The following is a 23,201-nucleotide window of genomic DNA, read 5'->3' on the forward strand; positions in this document are numbered from 1 at the left end:
GTGTTTCTGAGAGCTGGAATTGGTCCAGGAGTTGTCTTGGATGCCACTGGATCACAAGGTGCCATGGCCCAGGGTCTCTAATGATTGACAGGTGATGAGCCCTTAGCACAGCTAGCTCTATTTGGTCCTTTGCGGACACTGATATTTCACTTGTCGTCACTGAAACGTGGCTCTCTTTGCAGTCTATGTAACTAGTGTGGTCAGCGTTAGAAGTAAAATCTCTTGCTTATAAAAGGCTTCCATGAATATGTTAGTTTGGAATGCCTTTCTCAACTTGCTCTGTGCACAAAGAGAGGAAAGGCGGTGCCCTTTCAAGTTTAACCAGATCACAGAATGACTGTTATCTTTAACACTTTTAAGGTACCCTTAACTGTGAAGTAAAGTGTAAATTAGCAGGAAAAACATGTTTGGTTTCCTGACTAAGAGGGAGAAGTTTCAACAGTTGACATCCAGCTGATTTTTTGGTTTTGGCTCATAAGTGTTCTGTTTTTAATAGTGCTGACAAAACTTCTGAAAGTGAGGCATATAGTGCATAAAAGAACACAAGTCCCCATCTTAAAGAATCTTGTTGGATTAATTTCCTACAGCATATATATGTTTTGTTTATAGAATTTATTAATAATGTGCATCTTATGCACCTTTTTTGTATTACAGAGATACATATATATGTAGCAGTATAATGTTTGCATCTTTTTCAAGTTCAATCTCCCAATTTAGTGAACTTTAATATTTTCTAATTATGTTAACTTCTTTTTTACTCAAAACACGGTAAATTGTGATTATTTTACTCCATTAAAAATACTTTCAGATGGTCCAAAGATTTAAATTAAGTGCGCGTGTTATGTTGGTATTTAATTACATGCTTGAGATTTCTATTGCCAGTGAAAATATTTTACTCTCTTTAGAAATAAATTTATACTTCATATTGATAGCTTTAATAAAAAATGGTATATAATGAGGCATAAAGAGCAAAACAAGGAAGTTAATATATTTTGAATCTGAATTTGTAAAGAATGCCCTTTCTAAAGATTTAACCCAACAATATTAATAAATGTAGATGAGGAAAAAACTGGTTTAAAAGTGAGTGAATCAAAGTATTTTAAAAAATAAAGTGTTTCCTGTGTCTGACCAGCTGTCTGTAGGATTAGGCTGGGACTGGAACACATACCTAAGGTGTGGGCAAGTGAAGTCTTTGTCTTCAAACGTACTAAGTCACCAGAAAGCACATTCCATCTGCTCTGTTCATACATTGGCCACATGGACCAGAAAGTGTTTTTCACGTGCATTCCACAGTTTTCGGAAGCATCTTTCAATGTAGTAGCTCTTTGAAATTAAGTGTGATTTTGACAGACAGGTTTCTCTGTAAAGCAGGGTGAGAACTTCTTACATGTGAATTGGAAACAGACTTCCCTTCTTCAAATCACTTTATAAGGATTTTCATGTTTGTGTTAAAAGGACAGTGGGGACAGCTTCTTATGTAAATGGCCTCAGAGTTTCGGTGGAGACTATGCTGAGTACCCTGGTACTGGCTGTCCCTCCAGTCCCGCTAGTTGCAAAGCCTTCTCCAGCACCAGCTGCTCTGCTGTCCTCTGGGAGCTTCACTGACACTCCCCGAATGGAGACAGATAACCACCAGCCCTCTCTGCTCAGCTCAGGAAGGTCAAGTTCAGCACACACATTTCCAAACCCCTATTCTAAAAATCTTTCTGGTGAGCTTTCCAGAAAAGGTTTGTTTGTTTGTTTGTTTGTTTCCCAAATATGGAGAATATCCAAAACTAAGATTCTGGGCTTGAAAATCTCACATTTAGGAGCTGAGAAACACAGGAAGGAAGATGACCTTCCATTAGAGGTGAGTCTTTCAAAGTTGGAGGAAGGGTGACTGGTGGGGAAGTTGAATACAGAATAAACCCAAGGAGATTAAGAAAATGTGGAGTTGGGATTTGACACTGTTGACCCATGGGCCTCCCTTCTGAATGGTGATCTCCAAATCTGATCTTAGATATTCTTTATTTTAAAGCAGACGTGAAAACATCATGCCTTGTTCCTCAAAGGAAGTCCAACTTCGGAGTTATTTAAGACTAGTTTCCTACATTTTTAACATTTTTCAAAGTCTGCTCGCCAAGCCCAGACCAGTCCAGTATTTTCTTTGTTAATAGTTCCGTTTACTGAAGTAGGTGGACCAGTTCCACCATTGATTACCTTTTGTATCCTTTTGTATGGAAATTTTTTCTTTCTTTCTTTCTTTCTTTCTTTCTTTCTTTCTTTCTTTCTTTCTTTCTTTCTTTCTTTCTTTCTTTCTTTTTCTTTCTTCTTTTCTTTCTCTCTTTCTTTCTTTCTTTCTTTCTTTCTTTCTTTCTTTCTTTCTTTCTTTTTTTTTTTTCTTTTTTTTAAATATTTTATTCAGGCACCAAAGGGATAGCTCCTCCCAGACTGACACCAAGGCTGGCTACCCACATGTGAAGGATGACTGAACATTAATTTCCAACCATCATTCCTGGAGATTCCCTTTCTTTTTAGTCTCTTCACACAAATTTATACTCTTCCCACACAGTGGCTGCTCTTAGAGAATTTGAGTATAAGTCCTTGGAGGGAACTAGCAATATTCCTTATCAGAGATGTCTTAGAAATGGAGATCTCTGTTTAACCTGCGTTCTTGGAAACTTTCCACACTATTGATATTTCTGAATGGAGGTGTAAGAAAGTGCTAGAGTTTTTTACCCCCTATGCTTATGAGGGATAAAGGGGAAAACAAGAGTCACCAATTTTCATATCAGGATTTTTTTTTTAACAGCAAGTGACAGAATGCCCAACTCAAACTGATTTGGAGAGTATTTGTTGGCACATAAAAATAAAAAGTCTGGGCATAAAGTTGCTTTGGGAAAGACAGGGCTCAGATGCTTTTTACCAGGACAGCATTTGCTCTCTTCATTTCTTCATATAGCCTTTTAGCATTGGCTCCATTCACTGCTAGACTGTGCCTCTCTGGTGCAGCATCAGCCTCATACCTTCTCAGATTCAAGTACAAATTCCAGTATGCTGTCAGCCATTCAGGCTAAGGTTCTGAGGCTATCTCTGCTTGGACCTGACTGACTCAGCAGGAGTAGTGTGCTCATAGATAAATGGATGCCTGTCACCAGGGGAAGGAGATGATGTGCCTAACCAGGCTGGGGCCATGTCACCCCAGAAAATGGAAGACAACCTGGCTTTGCAGCATCCATGTGGTCTATGAATGAAGGAATGATGAGTCCCTGTATGAAGACTGGAGTGCCACTAGCAGAGTAGGATGAATGGAATCTGGAGATTTAAAAATCATAGTCGTCTATTCTGACCCTGTAGTACTTTCTTCTGAAAGTATGTTTAGGAAGAGATTTAATATTTTACAAGACCAAGGTAGCTGTATAATGAAGTTACATAATGAAGAACAGTTTCTACCAACTGCCTCCTCACTAGAAACTTAAATTTTTTTTTTTAATATACTACATTGTACAGCTCAACTGTATATTAGATTCACTGATGACAATGCAACCACCAAACATCATGTGTATGATATTCTGGGAACAAGTGTCAGATCTGTGTGTTTATAACTCTCTTTACAACTAACATGTAAAGATCAACAGAGATCATTAGAAACTTTTCAGATACCTGGAGTGACAACACATGGTCTGAACACATTAAAATTGCTATCAAATTTTTAGAAATGCAGAAAGGACAAGAGAACACAATGAAATGAACAAAGGGAAATTACAATAGATGCTGAAATTATACAATCCATCATGTAACAGTTTTGTCTTATTCCAAGAATCCTTTTATTTAAAATGTTTCTCATGTCTAAAGAATATTGTCCCAGTATTTCTTAATATAAACCTGTGGCCAGAAAAAGAAGTCTTAGATTGTGCTGACATCCTATTTATTCGTTAGATTTCACTACTTCAAATGAAAATCTGCAACTGTCAGTGTTTCATCTATTTTTTTTTTCTTTCTTGGCTTCTCTGAATACTGAATCAGGCTTCTATCTCCCCTGTGAGTGAGATTTGTTTTGTAAACAATTGACATAACACTGTTGACAGCTCAGACAGGTCTTAGAGATTCAGAGGGAAGAAAATTGGCAAAATCTACAAGGGTCCAAAAATGTGCAATGTATTTCATGATGATGTTTTATATTAAATTTTGCTATTTGGTCATCTTAAGTAGAGCACAGACACACACACACACACACACACACACACACACATTGTATTTGATAGAGGGCATTAGGACATTTGAATAATCAGGATATATATACTTTCTACACAGTATCATTAGGTAGAGTATCTGGATAGAATGAAGTTAATTTAGTCAAATGATTAGTTTTATTTTTTTATCCCATAGAATCACTGTGCTATTGAATGGAACCAACCTAATTTGCAAGTTATTTTGGTGTCATCTAGGGTATAATGCCCCTGTCCATGAAACAATTTAGGTTTGATAATTTCACCATTTGAAGAGCTGTGTCCCAGATCGACAGGTTTTTTTTTTTTTTTTTTTTTTAAGGCATAGTTGGGCCAAAATAGAATTTGAGTGAAAGAATTGAGTGAAAGAAATGGCACTATAATCCAAGATACAAAATGGCATTGTGGTACCTCTAAGTGTACTTTAAGGTACAAGGGAGATGGGAGTGTACTTCTGGGGAAAAACTCATAAGTATTACCTTATGGCAACTATTTCTTTAATGAAAGAATAAATATCATCTTTTATAACTAAGACTGTAGTTAATATATACTGCTGTCTGTTTCTCTAGTTGGTCCAGGGAAATCTATTTATCTATACCTATTTGTAGAACTAGCATCAGAGTCACTAATAAGTATCTATTGAGTATCAGCTATGTAAAAAAACAAAAACAAAAACAAAAACAACCCAAAACAACATCTATGGTAGGCCAGAGTATTGGAAAGTTGCAGAAATATTTCTATTCTTGGGAGGCTTTAAGAGAAGTTGGGAATAGGAAACACAAATAAAGCATAATATTAATACTAAGTAGTAAATTCCTAATTCATCGTATAGATTAAGGGTCAACAAATATTTTTTTTTAAAGGACCAGATAGTAAATATCTTAGATTTTTGGGGTCATATGGTCTCTGTGTCAACTATTCAACTCCATTGTAGCATAAAAGCAGCTATGTAGATGAATGATCATGACTATGTTTCAATAAAACCTTATTTATGGACACTGGAATTTGAGGTTCAAATGATGTTCATGCAGCATGACATACTATGATACTTCATTTGATTTTTTTCAACAATTTAAAAATATAAAACCCATTCTTAGCTAGAATGCTATACAAAAACAACATGGGACAGATTTGGTCTGTGGACCATAATTTGCTGGTCCATGGCATAGATAGTAAATACTCTGCCTTGTTGGGGAATGAGAAAGTAATATATTCATTGTTGATGTTTTTCGTCTTAGAGTTAAGTTAAATACTCAAGGCTGTCCATTTGACATTAAGATAATTAGCTTCAATCTCTGGTATTTTTCAATTAACTAACTGGTTGCTTAATTATTTCCAGTGGAGGCTCGCCTGGTGAGGGCTGGAGCTCAGATATATTTGTGTATGTCATTGGGTAATGGTTTAGTTGGCTAAGCATAAGGGTTGTATATAAGATAGCAGTGAGAGAAAATTGAAAAGGTGAATGTGAACCAGACACCTTTAAATGCTGCCTGAGTGGGCCATGCTTCAGGAAACTGGTGCTCTGGAGATTTTTAAGTAGGGGGGGGGGGGGGATAATCTGATCAGAATTGTGCCTTAGATGATTGAGAGTTTAGACCAGAGAGATGAAAGGAAAGGTGGATAAGAAAGCTAACATTACTGAAGATCTATTATATGTCAGAAACTTTCTACAGGTTTGTTAAATAATTTTAACTGAAGGGGAAAATCAGTTTGCAGAGTATTGCAGGAATGAGAAAAGAAGGGAAAGGTGCTAGAAATTCTATGCTCTTTTGTTTAGATTGAATGTGCAAAATAATCAAACAAAAACTCTAGGTTTTCTTTTTTTTTAAGTAAGATTTTATTTATTTGAGAGAGCATGAGTGGGGGGAGAGGCAGAGGGAGAAGCAGACTCTCTAATAAGTGGAAGGCTGAAATGTGGGCTCAGTCCCAGAACCCTGAGATCAAGGTCTGAACTAACGTCAGATGCTTAACTGACTGAACCACTCAGGCACCCAGAACTGCAACTCCAGGTGACTGAAAGGAGGAGTTTTGGGGAAGGAAGTTTGGGTTGGGAAACATGTACATAGCCAAGTAAATTAGCACAAGGCCACCACTCAAGTTCCAAGAGATTCAGCTGAAAAGTCATTGCTTTCTTAGTAAACACTGTCTAAAGATGATTTTACAAACTGTTGCTATTTGGCTTAAATTACTAACAGTTGTTGTCACTTCATTGACAACAATGAGTATGGGAAGGATTGGTTACATTTTGTGGATCAGTGAATATGTTTGAATAGCTAAAAAATTTTTTAAGAAAATTTTCCATGTCTTCATGGCAGATGAATACATACACATACATGAAGAGATTGTCATACTGAATTTAGTAGTTTCAGAAATTGGATGTGTTACAAGCAGTAATTGTTTTAGTTCAGATTTAAATATGTCAAAATCTGTATGTTTAACACCTTCCTTTGTTTAACATATGCCTCAGACATATTCTGCTTTTTATTTCCCTAACATTTGGCTTATGAATAGTGAAAGAAGTTAGGGATTTGATTCACAGAAGCCTTCATTGCTTTAGTTTGCTCACTTGTAGTACCTATTCTTTCCCAGAGTAGAAAATCTTCAAAAGAACAGTTTCTTTGTCTTTTTCACTGATGTGGATCTTTCCCCAAAAGTTCCTTGTGTAATCATGGACACGCTCTCACTGTTGTACCAGTCTTTCTTCTGATTGGCTCTTCTGATTGTGTCAGCTCTGATTATTCATACCACAACATATTCACATCTTCCAATTTAGAGAATTAATAGTGATTTCTTATGATGCTCTCCTTCAGCAGTTTACATTATTGGCATCCATGGATGCTGAGGAAGACTGGCTTGGACTCAGCTCCTGACATTTTAACATTTCCAAAATATAGGAGAATCACACTCCTCTCCTGAGGAGATAGAGTGCACATAGAAGTAAGAGCGAAGCTCACCCTTTGCCCTATAAAGCCAAAGAAGCGATTTCATGCATCTGTTCCTTTCTTTCCCCCTCCTTTCTCCTTTTCCTTTTTTGCTGTCTTTTTTTTTTTTTTTTTTCCTTTTCTCCACTCCTGAGCTCATTACAGGCAGGCTTAGGTGAGGAAAACAGAAGCCACTTTAAATATTCCAAGTGGAGAGGGTTTTAATGCAGGAAAACAGAGGCTCTCATAGTTGTTAGATAGGCTGGGGGCACAAAAATCAGGGAAGCCACTATTCATGGTGTCTACACCAAACTAGAAGATTCTCAAGCAGGTTCTTCTTCCACAGCTGCCAGAATAACGGCTTCTTTTTAGTTTGCCAGGACACGCAGATACCTCTCCCTGACAGATACTAGCCTAGAATAATATGAGGAAAGGAACTCTGGGAAATGTAGTCTCTCCACAGTGCCTCCCCGACCCCCAGTAGAGGATAATATAGATGGGGATGACATGTCATCATGTTGAATACTCTAACATATTTGCTGAGTCCTCTGTCAAGCCAAAGAGTGATGAATGTGATCATTTCTATCCTCAAGATGCTCACAGTCTTCTTAAGTTGACCACATATATGTTAGCTTTCTAAGGCAGCAAATTTTGCTGAGCTATTACTCCAGGACAAATCATTGCAGTAGAACCATCTTGCAAGATGGATTATTAATGAGCAGGGTTGGGTCAATCATAGCTCATGTCAATTCTCCAGATCTTAACAGCTACTTACAGTGGAAGCTTGACACACAAACAATGGCCAGAAATATAAACACTGTATCACAATACAAGTAGTGTAATGCTACTAAATTTTTAAGGTGCTTTTAAAGATATTAATATGATTATTAAATCCCTTTCAGATGATAATTTGAGGATAAGTTAATTTCGCATTACAATATCCCCTTTGATTGGGTCAAAACTCCCATTTATAAGTAGGGTGAAATATTAAATGAACATAACTTCATAAAACTTCAGAGCAGCTTTGTTCCTTTCAGCACCATCTATTGATACATTAAAAAGAACAAGATTTGGTGCCGAGAGATTACTTAGAATTCAGTGAAATTGGTAAATTTCCAGTTAGTTCGGTCAAGTATAGACTACCTTGCCATTGAAGCATATGATATGTTGAAAGATAGGCACCCCTTACAATGGAAAATTAACTGTGTGAATTTAAGTTAGTCATTTCAAAAAATTATATATTGTGTCTTTCAGACTTAGTTTTCTCAATAAGAATCATAGTAGGGAAAGAATTCAGTAGTGGAAAGTTATATTTAAATGTTCTTGTGGCAGCGGTAAATGAGGACACTTATGTGCAAACAGTCCTCAATTGTCCCCATTGCTCGTGTGCAGGATAACATCTTAGCCCCACATCATGGCCTCAACCCAGCCTCTCTGCCCTCAGATCATATCAGCCTTCTTTTCCGAGTCCTTCTTTAAATTTGTCATCTCATAGCTTAAGTGTTTTTGTAAATGTTGTTTGCTCAGATTGAAACTCTGTAATCCTCCCTTTTTCTTCTCTTTCATCTCTCTTTGCACCCTGAATCCACCCAATTTCTATTCATTTTTTAATACTCTCAGCCCTGCCAAGTGTTGTCCCCTTTGCATTTCCATGGGATTCAGTGCTCATCTCTGTTTTTCCACTTAAATTTTTATTTTGCTGATTTGATTTCTTGGAAGTTTTCTGTACCAGACTAAAAGCTCCTCAAAGGCAGGGACTGTTATTGTGCAACTTGGCAGCCTTCGAGCTGGCTAGAACTTCCAACACACAGGAAAGTTTCATTAACTGATAAATGAATAAATGAACAAAGCTTGGGAGCAGGTAACTTCTAACCACAATGGTAAAACGAATGAAACAACTAGCCTTATCTTTATCTCCCATTTAATTACTTTATAATTATAATAGTATTATAACCTTTTAAAATCATAATTCTACAGAAAGGATAGGAGTTATAGATCTTTCATAATGTTTTGCCCAGTGGCTCATATTCTATTGGGGTGCCCTGTGCATTCAGCAATGCTTATAATAATGAACTAAGCTGGCCAACATATGTATTTTTTTCCTTTCAATTAATTTATACTCCTTAGTTTACTTTGCAAATCTAGCTGCTGGGAGAAGCTCTGATGGTTATGGGGTTAAAGAGGAAGCAGTCATAATTTTTATTTAGTGTTTTTCATATAAATGTACCTCATTATCTGCTGTACCTCATTATATATGATCTTTTTTATGACCATTTAGTTCTTCTTAGCAGTCCTGTTTTTATTCTGTTATGCTTGCTGTCTAAACTCTCAACTTTATGACTCCATTACCCCAGCTCACTGCTGCCTGCTGTCCTGCTCCCACTGCTGAGGTGGATAATGTAGCTTTGCTGTTGCCAGGCCGGCATTTCTAATAAATTCCTCACATACAGATAAGGCGGTGGCGTAGGGCACAGCAGCTCGGTGTAATGCTTTCATATCACATCACTAGACTCTCATTAGATACTTGTGAGAGAAATTACCACTGAGGCTTCTTCAGGCACAATAGCATTAATGAAGTTAGGAAATGACTCCCACAGATGTTTGACACTCAATCAATCCTACTTAATTTAATTACACTCCTGAATGAAAGACAAAAGAGATGCTCTTGTAGTCCAACCCTTGCTTTTTATTTTCTCATACGCCTTTTTTTCTCCTTCTGACTTACTTAATCCTTGCTGAGAAATGTCAGTGTAATTAAGTTATAATTATATAAGAGTGGACTTTGTTATAATACTTTGTACATTTACCACTTCTCTCCCCCTACCAAACTACAAGTACATGAGAGCTCTACTATGTAAATAGAGTGGAGAAGTGGGAAGAGATTGGCTCTTATAACCTTGACAGTTCATCCACTTCTTATAACTCCATAATTAAGGATACTGATGACACTGAGCACTTATGACTTTGTCTTCAAATTTTGTTCAATAACATATTTTCAAGGGCTTATTATTTGGAGTTAAATAGATTCTGAGAAAATTTTCTGGCATCTTTTTTTTGGCAGTCTTAAACCGTACAATAAACTTACAAAGTACCAAAGTTGATGTAACTGATACTATATTGTACTTTGTTACAAAGTGCATTTACATATATGGCTTCCTTTAATATTCATAATGACTTGGTACAAGGGGTATAATGTCACTTTAGAGATGAAGGCCTTAAGACAAAGAGTGGTTAAATGATTACCTTGTTCAAGATTTTACAAGCAGTAAGACTTTGACTTTCATTCATTCATTTATTCATTCAACTAATAAATAATGATTGTCACTAAACATATGTCAGGCAGTATTCCTGGCTCTGAAGAAATTGCCAGGTAAGTAGATGCCACAGAACCTTGTGATTTACTACCTGGATAGAGCTGTACAATGGAGACAGTGGGAACAATTGAGGCAACTCACCAGAGCATGATGAGGGGTAGTGGAAGGAGAGCCAAAGGATTCTAAAAAGTCTGGAATATATATTGAAGTTAGTGGGGATTATTGAAGGATTTATTTTTCTCATGAGTTTGTGATCAATTTGAATTTTAGAAAGAGTCAATCTCATTTAAATATGGGTCACATCAAGAATGCTTCACAAGGTCACTGCTGCTGCCTTACACAAGGTAGTAAACACAGGAAGAGAAGCAGGAGTGGGAGGGACAGTTCTAATTTTCACACTGAACGTAGTTTTCTTGCCTATGGGACATGCAGGTCGATACATCAATGTGTAGCTTAGTAGACTACCTGAGCTGGAGTACTGGTTTGGTTGCTGTTACTGTAGAAGTGGGGATTAATAAACTCTCTCATTGAGAATGCATAGAGTGGGAACAAAGAGGCCCAAAGTAAGCATGAAGCCCTGAGGGCTACAATAGTGAATGGCCCTGATCCCTCAAGAGGAGATGGGTCATGCAGGTCCCTTCTCCACACACTAACCCTATGCCCTTGGGGAGGTACCAGGATTAGGCGAAAGGGCCTTGGTTTGGGTTCAAAACTCTGAGATCTTGTTCTTGCTCAACTAATAACTTCCTGGTGGAACTTAGAGGAAGGGACCCCATTCCTGTCTCTAGAGGTGAAGGGCTTATAGCAGGTTCCTTTCTGAATCTTCCCACTCCAGTATTCTGTGTGACAGGGTCCTGGAGATTGAAGCATTAAGATGAAATGTAAAGCCTGAAATAAGATGAGCTCTGTGAATCCTTGGCATTTAGATCAGAACCAACTTTTCTCTGGGTGAAGAAGGTTTTATATGGACTAATTTATTCACCCATAACCTGGAGCTTCAGGCATCTTCTAAGAATAATATGTGTGAGGAACTGCTCATTACCTCCCCCTTCTATCTCATTTAATACTCCTTCCTGGATTGATTTTCTTTTTTCAATTGGCCAGTGAAGTGGGAAAAACAACCAATAATTAACCCTTACAAAAAGATCAAGTATATATAAATGTTATACATACACATATGTACATCTCTATATCTATATTATGTATATATCTAGGTCTAGATTTAGATAGGTAGAGAGTCATCACTTATTGAGCACTTACTATATGCCAGTATATCTACAATATACCTATAGTAGCTCATTTATTCCTCATAATAACCACATGAATTAGGATTTATTTATTTACTTATAAATAAAAGATTTTATTTATTTATTTGAGAGAGAGCATGTGTACACGCAAAAGAGAGAGAGAGAGAGCATGAGCGGGGGGGGGGGGCAGAGAGAGAGAGAGAGAGAGAGAGAGAGAAAACAGGCTCTCTATAGAGCAGGAAGCCCGACCACGCGGAATTCTATCCCAGAACCCTGGGATCATGACCTGAGCTGAAGGCAGATGCTTAACTGAGTGAGCCACCCAGGTGCCCAAGTTAGAAATTATTTAATCCATGTTTCAAACCAAGTTTGATAAAAGTTCAGTAGCTTTTCAGTTATGGCAATATGGAAGAAGCAAGATAAAAAACAAATCTGACTCCCAAATCTGTGCTCTTAACCATTATACTATATTGCCTTTAAAAAAAAAAAAAGATTTTATTTATTTATTCATAAGAGACACAGAAAGAGGCAGAGACACAGGCAGATGGTGAAGCAGGTTCACTGCAGGGAGCCTGATGTGGAACTTGATCCCAGGACCCTGGGATCACACCCTGAGCCAAAGGCAGATGCTCAACCCCGTGAGCCACCCAGGTGCTCATATATTGCCCTTAATATTGGTTATATTAATAGTAACTTGTGCTTTAGGATAATAAATTCAAAGAAACCCTATTACTGAGTATCTGACTTAGGTGGAAAATGGCAGTAATAGAAGCAACATTCAAATAGCTTATCTGAAGATTTTTGACTTTTTGCTAAAAAGTTTTTGTAGTCTTTTATATGATGCCATATTTCATCGTTTTATCTTTTATATTACTAAGGAGACTGTGATTTTGATCTAAGAGTTTTCTCAGAAAAAAAATAAAACTTTTCTCAAGGTTTTTCAAATATTTATAATATCTGCTTGTAGTTCTTTGAAAATAGTGTAGCATGGCTGATCTAACCATTTCCCTCCCTAGTCTGAAGTTACTGTCTATTTCTTGCCCAATTTTGTCTCCATGTGTGAAAGGACAAAAGACTCAATGGGGGATTATTTTGCTTTAGAGGTTCCATTACAGAGCCGTGACCTGGTTTCTATGAGGCATAGCTTCTCCCCCCAAAAATTTACATGGAGATTAGGGTTGCCAGATAAGATATGGGATGCCTTAGTTAAATTTGAATTTCACTTGCCCATGGAGCATGTAGAATTTAGGATTCCTTCCACATCATGTAGAAGGCAAGGCAGGCTCAGGCCATGAACTTGGGCTGTTCTTCTGCCTAACCAGAACTCTTAGCCATTTCTATTCTGTCAATGACAGTGTCACTTCAGAGTTTTAGACAGGGAGGAGATCAAGTCCCTGTTTTCAGCCTTCATATCAAATTCTCTGATTCTTTCCTTGCTCCTCCCAACTTGGGTTTTGCTTTGGAATGGGTAAGTGATTTTTCTCCCACCTTTGTCTCTCCTGTCCCACTTCTATTTGTTTACTCTTCTGTCCTGGATAGAATTCACCTATTTCCTTTCAGGGTGCTATTCTTCCCTTTCCCCTTCCCCATTGTCTAATGGACAAATGGTTGCAGGAGAAGAGTAAAAGACACATGGGCTCAATATTTTAAATATATATTATAAAGCTAAGCTGGGGATCCCTGGGTGGCGCAGTGGTTTGGCACCTGCCTTTGGCCCAGGGCGTGATCCTGGAGACCCGGGATCGAATCCCATGTCGGGCTCCCGGTGCATGGAGCCTGCTTCTCCCTCTGCCTGTGTCTCTGCCTCTCTCTCTCTCTCTCTCTCTCTCTCTGTGACTATCATAAATAAGTAAAAATTTTAAAAAAATTAAAAAAAATAAAGCTAAGCTGATTCAATTCATGTGACATGGCCAATGCCCAAAGCTTGAGAGGCATCATCTAATTCAAGAAGTAAATTAAAAATGGACAAGTAATTGAAGAATGCAGGCTCTGGAGCTAGACTACTTGGGCATGCCACCTACTAGCTATATGACTTTGGGCAAATCACTTAATTCACTGTTCCTCAGTTTTCTCATCTGTAAAATGGCGATAATAGTATTTCTCACATAGGATCTTTACAAAAATTAAATGAGCTAATGTACCAAAAGCTCTCTGGCGCACAGCAAAAACTCTTTGAAAGTTGATTATTATTATACTTTAAGTCTCAAAAATATTCTATGAGTTATTTATCTTTATTTTTTTCCAATTACTGTTGGTGGGAATGTGAACTGGTACAGCCACTCTGGAAAACTGTGTGGAGGTTCCTCAAAGAGTTAAAGATAGAGATACCATTTGACCCAGGAATTGCACTCCTGGGGATTTACTTCAAAGATACAGATGCAGTGAAATGCCAGTACACTGCACCCCGATGTTTCTAGCAGCAATGTCCACAATAGCCAAACTGTGGAAGGAGCCTCGGTGTCCATCGAAAGATGAATGGATAGAGAAGCTGTGGTCTATGTATACAATGGAATATTACTCAGCCATTAGAAACGACAAATACCCACCATTTGCTTCGACGTGGAGGGACCTGGAGGGTATTATGCTGAGTGAAATAAGTCAGTTGGAAAAGGACAAACATTATATGGTCTCATTCATTTGGGGAATATAAAAATTAGTGAAAGGGAATAAAGGGAAAGGAGAGAAAATGAGTGAAAATATCAGTGAAGGTGACAAAACATGAGAGACACCTAACTCTGGGAAATGAACAAAAGTAATGGAAGGGGAGGTGGGCAGGGGGTTGGGGTGACTGGGTGATGGGCACTGAGGGGGGCACTTGGCGGGATGAGCACTGGGTGTTATGCTATATGTTGGCAAATTGAACTCCAATTAAAAAAAAAAAACAATTACTAAGAGATGAGAAAGCTGAGGTTAAAAAGTGCTCCTTATTCAAAGTTATGTATCTACTAAGTAGTAGAACAGAGCTTGTTTGCTGAATTACCAAGTTATCTTGTTTGGTTGTAATGGAAGTCATGAGTTAATTCTTCACTTCTCTTTAAAACCTCACAACTTACCCAAGATTAGTCTGATTTAGACAATCTCTTACCTAAGAGAGCTATAGGATTTCTGATATTTTCAGGTCAGATTTTTAAAGTTCCCCTACTTCCCAGAGGATGGAACTTTATTTGTTCATTATATTACTTAACTCCCCTATGGTATTTTATCATAGTCATTTGTTTGCATGCCTGTTTTCTCTACAACAATGTGAACTCTGGAGGGTCCAGACCACTGTCTTCTTCAACTTGGTATTCCCAGCTTCTAGCAGATGCTTGTTGAATTATCTTCAAATTTGTTTTTTTGAAGTTACTTTTTAAATTTTCTTTCTTTTTTTTTTTTTACTTTTTAAATTTTCTTAATTTCCAATACTGTTGGCTCCATGATGTCCAGATAAATCCACTTGTTAATTCCACCTACCAACTAACTCTGGGGCAGTATCAAGGAGAACAGAGCTGGAGGATATTTGTATGGACTCAGTGAACCTTGCAGATGCTGCCTAAGATCTACAAACAGACAAAGTAGGATGCAAACCCGGTTGAGCTATGTGCAAACTCTCTAGTCTTTGGCAAGTCTCTTAACTGACCTTAATTTCCTTTTCCATAACGTAAAGTTGGTAATTCTTTTTTATAGTGCTTTTAATTAATTAAAAAATTCGTATTCATTAGGTACCAATTATGTGTAGACACTGTAATGGCAGGTGGACTTGAGTATCTGTCTCTTAAAATTTCCGGAGGAACTCCAAATGCCTTTTCTGCCAATCAGTACGTATTGAGAAGATAGCATAAAAAGTAGCCTTTTCCTCTGAGGAGAGGCGGGCATCTTGGGACAGTGAGCTTTTGATTGATAGGGACCAATGGAGCTATTTATGTCACCATAAATTTCTTTAGTAAATTGCTTTCTTTCACTATCACCACAGTTACATCATAAAAAAAAAAAGCCAAAAGTTTAGATGGAAGATTTTGAATGGTATCCTATGAGTAGTGGAAAGGCTTTGTAGAGTGTTTGCTTTTGACAACTCAGCCTGCAAAATGGTGAGTGGAAAAGATTTAGTGCAAGGTACTATAGTTCCCCTGTGAAGTTTATAGTGATTTGTACTAAAATGATGGCAATGGAATGGAGAGGGAGGGGTGATCATGAAATACTTAGAAAATATAATCAAATCTATTTGGAGTAGATCAGATATAGGTAGAGGTTAAGGGAAAAGGACTCATTGACAAATGTTACCCTTGAGCAATAGGAAGGTAGGTAGACCTAGTTATTGAAACAGGTAACACAGAAGGAAGATCAAGTTGACTGGGAAGTTCATGAGTTTTGTTTGAACACAATCAATTTTATGTGTCTGGGATGCAGGGAAATGGAGATGTTAAAGAAGCAGGATTTGCCATAGAGCTAGTGGTATATTGGGAATTTGATAAAGCTTAAGAAAAAATGCAGGAGGGCCAGAGCCCCGTAGTTGCTAATTGCAGTCCTTCCATTGCTCTTGCTGGGGCAGGTGGGCAGCCGAGTTACCAGGCACATGCCTGATTGCACACAGGGACCACTAGATTGGGAATGGGCCCAACTGGCTAGTTTTTTCCAACTTCAAAATTCAGGACAACAGATGAGGATTTCAACTTAGATAATCCAGAGTCCCATAAGCAAAAGGGCCTAAATCTGGAAAGAAATAAGCCATTCTGTTTTAAGTGTCTTAATATAATTAATATTCAGGCACATTGTGTCACAACCATGATCATATGGCATAACTATGTGTCTTACCAATCTTTCCAAAGGGATTTCATTTTCTTCCCCCTTTCAGTGCTGTGTGTATTGTCAACCTCCTCTATTTAATAAAGGGACATTTTACATGAAACACTCTATTCTGGTCCTTATGTGTTTGATTAGTATTATATATTCTGACTATTCCTAATCTTCCCATTCGTAGGAAGTGACTAATTTGAGAAGGCAAAATGTGCAATCAAAGTCTTAAAAAAAATGGTGATAATTATATCTCTTGTGTAGGAGTAAAGCACTATCTATTCTGAAAATTGAGTGAAATTACACAGCAGTATCAGGGAACAAATCTGTCCTATTTATAAATTAAGAGTTGATTGGTAGATCTTTAGCACTTGCATCGAATATTAATAAGCGAGGCCTAGTGTCTGAGCACTGGGTCATTATTTTATTACCACATTTGCTGGCACAAGCAGGCCCACTCTTAAAAGTACAGTTATGAGACTCAGGGGATTGATAAAAAGATTGGAAATAATGACAATTAAAATGGAGCATGGCATAGGTTATTGCGGCCCCAGTTTTACCTCCCTCTTTGTAACCACACTCTTAGCTATGTGAATTTACAGTTTCTTCTCTTCCTTATGTGACTTGGCCCACACAATTTGCTTTGGTCAATGGCATCTTAGCAGGCGTGACATGACTGAAGACTTGAAAAGCCTTTGTTCAATTGGGTTTGCTCCACTCTACCTTCACCGTGATAAGAACACATTTTGGTTAATCTTGTTCTCCTGGGATGATGAGATATGGAGCAGAGCCAAATGACTCCTGATAATACAGCTTAGAGCAGCCAACCTTCTGTTGACCCTCAGTTCTATGAAAAAAAAAAATGATTGCTGTTTTCAGCCCCTGAGTTTTTGCGTGGTTTATGACGCAGTGATTAGGTGGCATTATTTAATGAGTACAGAGAATTGCAGACTCAACAAAAAGACCTTAGCCAATGTTAGTAACTAGCAACCAAGGGGTAAAGGAGAGAGAAATTGAGAGAAAGGGAGGGATAGAGAGAGAGAGAGAGAGAGAGAGAGAAGAGAGAAGGGAGAAGGGAGAGAGCTTGACATTGGATCAATACATAACTCAGTGCCTCAGTGTAAAAGAACACAATTGTTCTGAAGTTGAAGGGTAAACACTGAGGAAAGCCAAATGGTTGGCACATGACGAATAGAAACACGAATGTACCTAGAATAAAAGATTCAAGAGAATTTGAAGTTAAGGGAAATAACCAGTCACCAATTTGTGCATGGCCTGGGCAGCAGGAGTTGCTGAAGGAGGATTCTCTATCCCTCCTAAGGTGAATCTTCTTAGCTTTCTTTTGTCCTCTTTCACTTCAGCCCCTGAGACAGTTGTTCCCCTGAGGTAATTTGGATTTCCACCTCCATCCACAGGAAATGTCTGGCAATGACTGGAGACATTTTTGATTCTCATGACTTGGGGCATCAGTGCTACTGGAATTTAGTGTATAGAGGCCAGGGATGCTTCTAAACATCCTGCAGTGCACAAAGACAGCCCCCCACAGAAAGAATTATCCAGTTCAAAATGTCAGTAGTCCCAAGGTTGAGAAACCTTGTCATAAGATATAATGGGTATGGCCTGGCCCTGTGAAATCTCAAAAGTCTAACCAGGAAAGAAGACTGAGCAGAAGTCAGACAGAATTTTTTTTTTTCCCATGCTCCAGATTCACTGCCAGGCACTAGGTATATGAAGATTAGAATATTACGATGGGAAAAACAGTGGGGAAAAGAAATAGAAAACTCTGTAAAGAAACATACAATTACAGAATACTATAAAGGAAAATATCTGGGGGCTTATTAAAGGAATTTGACTTAGTCAAGTGGGCTAGAGAAGATTTTACCAGTAGGTGGTATTTTAACTGGTACCTGAATGCCCCTCTATTCCCTGTCCTCCATTTCTTTTGGTAAAACATTTTCCATATAGTTCTCAGGTCAGTTTATTTAAATAAACAGATACTAAGTACCTACCATGCCCCTAAAGTGACAATCTATATTTAGGGTCCGTTTTAGTAGCCAGGGCTCTGTAAATTTATTTACTGATTCTCAGCTTCAGTTTCCTCATCTGTGATGTGGGGATAATAATACTACTACCTCATCAGTTGTTTGGAGAATTAAGTCAATTGATGCATGTAAATACAGGGCCTGATAAATATTCTTTTAATCATTTGCTGAGCGCTAGAGATGGAAAGATGAATACAAATGATCCCTGCTGTCAGTGAATATACAGCCTGGTAGAGGAAAGGAGAGTAAACATATAATTGCAATGATGTGATTAATACCATAGAAATAGATCCAGCTTGCTATAGAAATGCGGAAGAAATGCATCTTCTATAGGGGTCTTTCTCTCTAACCCAGGTCATTCTGCTGAGCCCTCGATCTGTATATCAATCTGTGTAGTGGATATCACCCCTAGATGTTCCAAAGGAAACTCAGGCACCATTATTTATCCTGTTGCCTGAGGGAGAAACTTGCATGTCATTTTAATGCCTCAACCTCATTGTTGCCCAATCAATCACCAAGTCTGGCAGCTTCGACCTCCTTAATATCTCTCACAGCCAGCTGCTTCTCTCCATCCTCACTGTCATAAACTTTGTTCATAACAACTTCATCTTCCTTTAGATTACTGCAGTTGCCTCCCAGTTGGTTTTCTTTCCTCCAATATTGCTCCATCTACCTTGTTGTCTACACAGCAGCCTGGGGGATCTTTCTAGAGCACAGAGCTGATAGTATTATTCCCCTAATGAAAACTTAAATAGCTCCCAGTTGCTTTAGTATAAAGTCCAAGCTCCAGAGGCAGCATAGGAGGCTCTTTACACACATGGCTTCTCAGTCTCCTGTTGTGTTGTCGCAGCCCTGTTGTCAACCAACACTTCCACATCCTGAACAGTACAGCAGTCGGTGAATGTGGCTGTGCTCTGCCTCTGTCACTTCTGGGCCTTTGCTAATGTGCCTTCAATCTTTTTCATCCTGCTTTGATAGGGACTTGATAGTGACTTCCTTACTTAAGACCTGGAAACCTGGGAGAAAGGCCAAATGCAGTAACTTACTGTAGCATTTTCATTTGCAAAGAACACCTGTGAGAGATCATTTTCCTCCTCATGCTCTCCCCACCCTATATTCTTTTCTTTTTGGTGTGAGTGTGGGAATTCAGTTATCTGAATAGTCTTTTATTTTTTTTTTAATTTTTATTTATTTATGATAGTCACAGAGAGAGAGAGAGAGAGGCAGAGACACAGGCAGAGGGAGAAGTAGGCTCCATGCACCGGGAGCCCGACGTGGGATTCATCCCGGGTCTCCAGGATCGCGCCCTGGGCCAAAGGCAGGCGCCAAACTGCTGCGCCACCCAGGGATCCCTGAATAGTCTTTTAAAGTTTATAACTTATAATAAATTTGAAAGTAAATATGGAAGAGCTACAAAAATAAAGCATTTAGTTCATCAATTTTTTTAAGATAGGAAAAATATAAGACCTGCTTCAGATCTATACTCCTTTTTTAAAAAAATATTGTATTAATATATCATAATACCACTCTCTTAAGGGTTTCGGCAAAACAGCAATCACTACATTCTTTCTGCCAGAGCAAAGTATGTAAAGGCCAGTTACTTCTTATTAACCCACTCTTTGATTATGTCATATATAGTGCCCTTGGTTCTATTATCTAGGACAATTGATAAATACTGTACGTAGTTCTCCTTCACATCAGATTATTAACCATCTGAATTGCATATATGACTTCAACTAATTTTTTTTCTTATCTCAGAGACTAGGATGATTATTGCTTATTTTGGTTTTCTAAATTTCAAAGTACCTACTTAGGGAATATCTCAGTTACATTCTCTGAAAGCAAACCTACTTAGGGAGTATCTCTGCTTACATTCTTTATATCTGTAAATTTTCAGAGAATAGTTACGTCAAGGAGCTTCACCTTTATATTTTGGACTTCAGTCAATGGTCTGATCAGATTTATTAAGTAAGAACATTTGACAAAACACTATTAAATCACACTACTACTTAAAATTTCAATGCAGTGCTTAATTGAAAAAAAAAAATTAAAGGACCTGAGAATAAATGCTAAAACTCCTCTATGGGTCAGAAATCTAGTTAATGAGAATCAAAGTCCTTTCTTAAAGGACAGTTATCCATAAGTAGCTTAGCTAAGTAATGATCATGGGAATAATACACTGACCTATAAAAAAGGAATTAATTGCATTTTCTCATCTTCGACTGAGCAGATACACATAAAAAAAAAAAAAATCCACCACTGTGTTTTTTCCAGTGTTCAAAGCTCAAGTATCTCAGTTAAAAATTTTATGCGACTTATGTTTCAATGTGATCATCAGTGATGAGTGTGATGCTCATATTGCCACACAGTTATTTGGAATAGTTTCCACTAGTATTCTTTGTGCTGTAATTGTACATTGGGCATGTTAAGGGAATAAGAGTATACCAAATTTTAGTAGATCATCGAAGTTATATTTTAAAAGTAATATAACCCGGGTGGCTGAGGGAAGGTATTACTTACAGTCCCATGATCTAATGGCCCTGGGAGTTGGAGTATCTGGGCCACCAGAGAAGGAGTTTTCTGATCTATAGATGGAAGTAGGTTTATGTGGAAGGAAGGAAAATGGTGGGCTTTGATAGTAGGTTTTATTTAGTTTCCTCCTGAAATAGGACACACATTATTAGTGGGGATATCCATTATCTCAAAGACCATGCTCTCTCATCTGCATGGGTAATTTATCTGACCTAGATTTTTTTTTTTTAATGAAACAATATTCCTGGCCTTATGTTAATAGTGAATTTGCCCCTTCTTGCTCTATATTACATTCCCTCACTCATATGTAGTAGCTGACATGTGCTATAATGCCCAAATAACTTTTCTTTGCTTCAGATTTCTCTCTAGGCTTTATAGAGGCATAGGGAAAACTTCTCTTTTCTCTGAAATGATAAAAGAAATGGAGAGGAAAGGGGAGGCATTATAGAAAGTTTCTTCTTTCCTATAAAGCTTGTCTTCACTCTCTACTATGTCCTTAGCCTTATTAACAACTCTTTTGTTTACAGTTATGACTTCAATCCATTTCAGTTATGATCATTATCTCACACTGATTATTGTATTTTACCAATGTTTGAAAGTTCAGTGCTTGACAAGACCACTTGAGATATATTAGGTACTTAATAAATTTTTTTTATTGAATGATCAAGGTATATCTGGCACTAGAAATATTGTTGGCATTCTATGAATAACAATGGTTAATATTTTTCAGCACTTACTATGTGCTAGACACTGTACTAAACACTTTATATAGATTTTCTCCTTTAAGTTTCATTAATTGACCTCTGAGTTGGATACCAATATTATCCCCCTATTGTAGGTAAGGAAACTGCAGCATGGAGAGGTAAAGAAATTTCCTCTAGGTAATATGCAACTTGTCAGTGGTTGAGATTAGAGCTCTAGTGCCCATACTCTTAATTTCTATACCAGATAAATGGAGATGGATATAAATAATTGTAATACTATGATTAATTACAATGATAGATATATGTACTTGGCCCAATTGTAGCACAGAGGATAAACGATCAGATTTCCTTGAACAGTCAGGGAAGGTTTCCCAGAAAAGGTGAAAAATATTGGCAGGCTTGCACCTATGGTGAGAACACTTGACCTAGTTCTCTTTTTGGCGTTGCCATGAAGATTTAGTGGATTCAGTGGACATCCTGTAAAACATGGCCAAACTCACTTGTTCCTGTTTTTTTTTTTTTTAATTTATCTGTAAAAAAAAAGGTTAGATCAGATGACATCTCATCTTAAATATTGTGATTTAAAGTGAATTCTTTCACTAGTATGTGTGCTTTGCACACAATGTAGACTCATAAACATCTACTGAATTGCATTACTTTGAAATAGAGGGAATGCATCCAGTGGCTAATACTGCTGTAGCTGAAGCCATCATCTGTCTAAACAGTTATTCTTTCATTATCTTACTTAGCTGTTGTACATTAGTGGAGTTTACCTGTGTAAATTACCTGTGTAATATTCTAGAACCAAGATGGAGTCATTCCTGCCTGGGGTGCCACATCAGCATACTAAAACTTAGATAACTTTTGTGTCCCTATAAGTGCTCTGCTTGACCAGAAATGTAGTATATCTAGTCTGCTAGTCCCCAAACGCCAAGCCAACTTGGCTTTATACTTTCGTTTCTTCTCACCCCAAACAAAGTTGACTATGTGGCTTCAGTCTGTTATTTTCTATTTTTCTCTTCCTTATTCTTTACTATTCGTCTTACAGAAGTGTCTTGCCTTCACTCCATTTTGTAGTTCTCTGAGAGTCTTTTTTATGAAGTATTAAAGTTTGTTTTATCACCTAAATTGGGGATCGCTGGGTGGCGCAGCGGTTTAGCGCCTGCCTTTGGCCCAGGGCACGATCCTGGAGACCCAGGATCGAATCCCATGTTGGGCTCCCAGTGCATGGAGCCTGCTTCTCCCTCTGCCTGTGTCTCTGCCTCTCTCTCTCTCTGTGTGACTATCATAAATAAATAAAAATTAAAAAATAAAAAAATATCACCTAAATTGTTTTCTTTTAATCAATTTTTAATAGTTTTTGGTGAAGAAGAATGGGATCCCAAGCTGACTGCTAATGGACCATGGGACAAGCAGATGCACAGGCCAGCTGCCTGCATCTGCAGAAGCTGGTGAAGCTTGAG

At 37.8% G+C, this 23,201-nt stretch overlaps 1 pseudogene; it reads right to left on the reverse strand.

The window, feature by feature from the left end:
* Positions 1–19,171, reverse strand: part of LOC119868865 — a 50,255-nt pseudogene extending 31,084 nt beyond the window's left edge.
* Positions 19,172–23,201: the final 4,030 nt, after the last annotated feature.

Source organism: Canis lupus, chromosome 13 (assembly GCF_011100685.1).
Source record: "Canis lupus familiaris isolate Mischka breed German Shepherd chromosome 13, alternate assembly UU_Cfam_GSD_1.0, whole genome shotgun sequence".
NCBI lineage: Eukaryota > Metazoa > Chordata > Mammalia > Carnivora > Canidae > Canis > Canis lupus.